Source organism: Elephantulus edwardii, unplaced genomic scaffold (genome assembly GCF_000299155.1).
Source record: "Elephantulus edwardii isolate Elephantulus edwardi_28Jun2011 unplaced genomic scaffold, EleEdw1.0 scaffold00539, whole genome shotgun sequence".
NCBI classification, from domain to species: domain Eukaryota; kingdom Metazoa; phylum Chordata; class Mammalia; order Macroscelidea; family Macroscelididae; genus Elephantulus; species Elephantulus edwardii.
In genome coordinates this window covers 95,474-102,215 of record NW_006400289.1, presented here as the reverse complement: position 1 = coordinate 102,215, position 6,742 = coordinate 95,474, and positions in this window count along the sequence as shown.

The following is a 6,742-nucleotide window of genomic DNA, read 5'->3' as shown; positions in this document are numbered from 1 at the left end:
TATAAATGTTTCACTTTTTCTTAAGGGTTGATTAGTCTAGACACCTGAGTTAAAAAATGACTGCTGCTTGAAACTTTAAAGTACTCTTGGCAACTTTGATTAAATATTTATGTTAAATGTAGGTAACTTAAAAATAAAATATGTTTCAATCAAAACATTACCAACCAGGATCTACATTCCTTATCAGCTTTAGAGTGCTGCATATGGCAGTGTAATTTGAGATTTTGCATTCCCTTCATTTCCACTGCTTATACAGAAGTCACATCTCTTTTTCTTGTAGCAGAACCCAGACAGGATAATTTCTAAAGATAGAAAAAATGTATGGTAAATGAGCTGCAGTTTCTTGTTACTGTCATTCTTCCTCATCTGTGTCAGTGATACAAATTCTTTGCTTCCCCTGTGGTGTTTGGACAAGATCCCCCATCCACACAGTAGAAGTCACCTTTACCAAGCTTCCAGGGCTTTGGTCTTTTGGTAGCAAGTCACTAAGTCTTTCATCTGTGGTTGGGCCCAAACTGTCAAACTTTAGGTCGAGCACTTAACGGACTTGTGCTAACTAGAGACATCATTTATTTATCATCATTTATTAATATGCACAATCTTTCTATAAACATAATTATAAAATACCTGATAAGACAAGTCTAATTCATGATGGTTTTGAAAATCTTATTTTTAAAAATAGTTTAAGTTCTTATCTTAGTTATCTACTGCTTCTGTGACACAGATAACAGAAATGGGAGGCTTTAAGGAAAAGTTCTGGAAGGGCATAACTTTACTTCTCAAAGTTCTGGAAGGCAGAAATCTAATTCAAAGTCTAGCTGTGTTAAATCTTCTTTAATTCACTCTCTGGTTGTTGATTAACAATAATACTTTACATTTTTTTTCTCACTCGTTGACAACATCCTCACATGTTGTCTGCCTCCTTGGTGAGTGTGTTTATGTGTTTGTTCTTTTCTTTATATATTGTAATTTATGAGTGATATCTCACCTTTTTTTGAGCACTATATAATTAACATAAAAAATAAAACTCTATTTCCAAACACAATTACGTCTTCAGATGTAGGTGCTAAGATTGCTATTGTTACTGTTTTATGCTATCGAGCTGACTATAACTCATAACCACTCTATGAACAATAGATTTGAAATTTGCCCTTTCATGTGTCTCTGCCTTATTCAAGCCTATGGTTGCAATCACTGACCCTTATTGAGTGTCTGCCTCTTTTTCTCTGATGCTCTAGCTTTCCTCGAATGATCTTTTATCCAAGGAGAGAATTCTCCTGACAATATTCTCAAAGTATATAAAACAAAGTTTTACCATCCTTACTTCTAAGGAGCACCTTGATTATTTTTCCTTCAAGACACACTCATTTGTTCTTTTGACAGTGCCTGGTATATTCAGTACTCTTCACTAACACCACAATGCAAAAACATTGATTCTTCCTCTGTTTTACTTGAGATTATAACACACATTTGAGGGAGGAAGAAAAAAATATGGCTTAATCTCTGCCATTTTTTTCCTTCTTGATTGTTTGAGAATTAGCATATGTCTGCTTGAATATAACTATTCGACTCTGTTGTAGTGGTGTACTTCATGTCAGAACTGATCCATAGCTGACCCTTCAGATGGTTTTTGAAGGTAGTCCTGAGAAGATTGTTCATCTTTCTCCAATACATAGCTGGTTGATTTGAACAATATATCTTTTACACTGACATTATAATTCCTTACCACTAAGCCACCATAGCATGGTATTTCAATGATTTACTATGCATTGTTGTTGCTGTTGTTATGTGCTATCAAGTTGCTTGCGACTCATAGTGACCGTATGTACAAATCCCTAAACCCTGCTCTGTTCTGTGCCAATCGCACCATCTCCAACACACCCACCCCAATTACCCCAGTCCCTGAATAAATCCACCTTTTAGAGGGTCTTCCTATCTTGCACTGTCCCTCTACTTTCCCAAGCATGACATCCCTCTACAAGGACTGGCCCTTCCTTGCAACATGTCCAAAGTATGTCAGACAAAGCTTTAGAATCCTTGCCTCCAAGGAGGAGCCTGGATTAACCCTCTCTAGGATGAACCTGTTCGTGTCCTTAGCAGCCCATGGTATATTCAATACTCTTCTCCAGCACCACAGCTCAAAGGCATCAATTCTTCTTCTATCCTCCCTACTTATTGTCCAACACTCTGATGCATAACAAGTGATTGCAAAGACCATGACCTGTATCTGATACACCTTAGTCTCCAGCGTGACACCATTGTTCTTCAGTACTTTCGAGAGGTCCCTAACAACAGACTTTCCCCATAGCAATATGGTTTTTAATTTCCTGGCTACTGGTACCAAAAGTGTTGTCTATGGAGCCAAGCAAACTAAACCTGTGAACAATTTTGATCTCTTCACCATCCATCCTGATACTGTTAATTGGTCCAGTAGTGGGAATCTTTCTCTTCTTAATACTGAGCCTCAATCCATATTGAAAGCTACATTCTTGACCCTCTGTGTCAAATGCTTCAGGTTCTCCTCTGTTTCAGCAAGTAGGGTTGTGCATAATGCAGATTATTGATAGATCTTCCACCAATCCTGATGCCACAATTCTAACAGAGCCCAGCCTCCCAGGTAATTTTTTCTGCATACAGGTTGAAAAGTATGAAGATAGGACACATCCCTAGCATACACCCTTCCTAATTTTGAACCATGCAGTGTTTCCTTGCTCTGTTCTGATGACTGCCTCTTGGTCCAAGTGTAGGTTTCACATTGTTGTTGTTGGTTTTAAGTGCCGTCGAGTTGCAGGCGACTCATAGTGACCCTATGAAGGAGAGTCCTTGACTCTTAGGTTTCACATTAGCATGATCAATTGTCCTGGGATTCCCATTCTTCTCAGAGTCAGCCATAGTTTGTTATGATCCACACAGTCAAACACCTTTGCATAATCAATGAAATACAGACATTCCTCTGGTACTCCCTGCTTTCAGCTAAGATCCATCTAACATTAGCTACAATATCCCTAGTACCACGACCATCCTGGACTTCTGGCAGTTCTCTGCTGATGTGCTGTTCCAGTTATTTTTGGATAATCTTCAACAGAATCTTGCTTGCATGTGAAATCAATGTTACTGCTCTAAAGTTACCACACTATTTTGGTTCATCCTTCTTTGGAATAGGAACTGAAAAATGAATAAAGATCACAGAAAAAGAAGCAATGCCTTTGAACTGTGGTATTGGAGAACAGTGCTGAATATCCCATAGGTTATCTAAAGAGGAAACATATATATCTTAAAGAAAGTATAATCAGAGTATTTCTAGGAGGCACATATGGTGACCCTTTGTCTTACATACTTTGAGTATATTGATAGGGTAAGCTATTCCTTGAAAAGATACATCATACTTGGATGGTTGGAGTGTCAGTAAACGTGAGGAGAACACTCAGTGAAATGTATTGACACATTGCTGCATGAGCTCAAGTATGTGAGAAATGATAAGGATGGCACCTAAAAGGATAAGGTTCAGGTCTCTTGTTAAGAGGATTGTTATGGGTCACACTCAACTTGATGGCAACAAACCAAATCTAATAAGCACAACATGCAGGCAAAAATTCTTACCAGTGGACTTAAGGGCAACATTATGGTAAATGGAAAAGAGATTAAAACTGTCAATAATTCATTTTACTTGGATCCACAATGAACATCCTTGGTACCAGTAGTTAAGAAATTAAGATGCAGTGCATTGGGAAAGTCTGCAATTTGAGAAAGTCTGGATTTAGGGACCCTTCTACCCCTCTCCCTCTAGCTTATTTTCCAGGTTGCCATCTGGATTTCATATGAGTACCTGCTTTTTATAGGGGCTTATTTCTTCAATTGGTTTTTCCTCCACTGATGTAAATGATAACTTTAACTTAGAGCCGATCTTAACCTGAGTAAGATGTTCCTTATTCAAGGCATTCGATTTTTCCCCCTTTTAATTCCTTGGAGGGACATGGTCTTTGAAAGGTTGGGGGCTCAGGGAAGGAGAGGAAGACCCTCAACCAGGTGAAGTGACAAGGCGACTGCCACAGTGATCTCTAGTGTGTCAGAAAGCATGAAGATGGAACAGGATAAGACAGGATTCAGATCCATTTTTCATAGGGTTACTACATGTTTTATTCAACTTGAAGGCAATTAACAGCAGCAACAACAATCTCACCAGTGGGCCAATTAACAGCAGCATGATAGAAGGAGAAGAGATTTAAATTGTTAACAATTGAAGCTTGCTGTGGTTCACAATTAACACTCTTGGAACCAGAGTCAAGAAATCATAAGATGAACTGGTTTAGGAGAGTCTGCTGTCAGCGACCTCCCCAGAGTACTGAAGTACAAAGATATCTGTCTAGAGGCTAAGGTGCTCCTGTTCCAGACCATGGTCTTCTCAATCACTTGGTATACATTAAAGAGGCAGACACTGAAAAAGTATGACAGAAGAGGGATATGGATTGGATGGTGGAGCAAAGAAATGGAGTACGAGGATTTATGAAGGGGAATAGGAAGCATATAGAGTGGGTAGTGTCCTAGGTGTAAAGAAGAACTGAACATAGAGGAGTTTTGCTGCTTCTCAGATTGCTGACAAAAATCAACTAGATCAATAGGTGTCCAGTTTTTTCAGCAGAAAGTTTTACCTACGGGAAGCTGAAACAGGATCAACATCTCACATCACACACAAAAATCAACTCAAGGTGGATCAGAGACCTAGGAGTAAAGCCCAAAACATAAAGCTCATAAAAGGGTGAAAAGAAAGCTTATCAACTGGAAACAAACATTTGGCAATACCACCTCAATTCCTATGCATACCATCAGGTGAAATCTGTCTGTATAGTCCCTGTTTGTGTTTCTTAGAAATTTGTAAGGAATAACTTATTGACTGTACTAAATTCTATCATTTTATCTCCAGCCTCATTTCTGTCACCAAGTCCATGTTTTCCAACTATTGATCTTTCTTTTCTGTTCCCAACTTTTGTATTACAGCCACTCATCTCTATTAACGCATTTTGGTTTCATGTTTGATGGATTTCCAATTGTAAATGTTGGTAGAAATAATGTATTTCCCTCTCTTTGGCTCTAGTTGTTGGAGCACATATTTGAATAATATTAGTATTAATAGGTATTCCTAATAGATATTTGTATGGATATTATTCTGTTGCTCACAAAATTGTATTTCAAGATGGATCTAGAAATGGTGTTTTAGATGTGAATGTGACCCTGCTTTTCTTCACTTGTTCTTTTCCAGCATAGATCATATTGTTGTTTATTTCAAACTCTACAAAGCAAAGACATCTCATTTCACTAATGCCTAGTATGCCAATATTTGTGCATTCCATTTCTTCTTTAACAGTATCCAGTGTTCCTACATTCATGCTTCTCACTTTCCACATTCCAATCACTACTGTCTTCTTGAAATTCTTCCTACTCATTTTTGTTTCCCAGCAGAAGAACTCAGTTTCAGGTGCTATATCTGGTAGTCTTCTGTACACAGAATTTTCGAAATCCTGTTATTTTTGGAGTCAATAACCAATTCTTCTCCATAGTCTGTGTTAATTTGGATGTCAGTCACATGAAGAACATTCCATGGACTGCCTAAAGTAATAACAGAGAGGTCTTGGAAAACTTATAGCCAGAGTGTACCTTGAAGGCAAGGATGGCAAATTTTCATCTCACATGCTTTGTGCATGTTGCTAGCACAGGCTATTTCTTGGAAATGGACATTATACTAGGAAAGGTGGAGGCTCAGGAAAGTAGAGGAAGACTCCAAATCAGATAGATTTACGTAATGACCACAGCAATGACATAAACTGTGTCAGAGATTGTGAAGATCGTATAAAATAAGGTCTCTATGAGTCATATTCAACTCAGTGGCACCTGTCAACAACAAAAATGATGTAGGATCATTATGCATATAAGAAAAATACAAAGATTTTTTGTATTCTTTAATCCCCTCACAATATAACAACTTTATGTAAACATCATATTCCCTATATAAGTTCATGTTCTTAAAAAATTACAAGAAAGCTGTTTTACTTTTTAAAATAAGAAATAGACACTGAAGATTTTTTCCAAGTCAGTATTAATCTGTGATGAGTATTTATTACTTCACTGTGCCTTGTTCTAAATTTTAGATTTAGCATGGTAGCTCAATGATATATATATATATATATATATATACACACACACATATACAAAAAATGCAATATATATACAATGCATATATATATACATACAATGCTATATATATATACAATGCTATATATATATATATATACAATGCAATATATATACACACACAATGCTATATATATACACATACAATACAATATATATGTATGTATATGCATACAATGCAATACGTATACACACATACAATGCAATATATATGTATATGTGTGTATGTATGTATATATATATATATATACAATTATGTATGTGTACACATATATGTAAGTATGTATATATAAGTATGTATGTGTGTGTATATATAGTTAAACTTGTCATTAATTATTAGGATTATGCTTGCTTAGGTGGCATCTCGATGCCTAGAAAATAAGGAGTACTTTATATAAATAAAGAAATGTCCCTGGAAAGCTTAAATTGTACCGTTTGAGTATTTAACCAAGTATTTTAAAGCCTTCAGTGAAGTAGCCGAAGAAAGGCATAGTAATCTACTCTCTGAAATGTTACAGTTAAGAAAACCCTGACAAACATTTTTATTTTGTTGTGC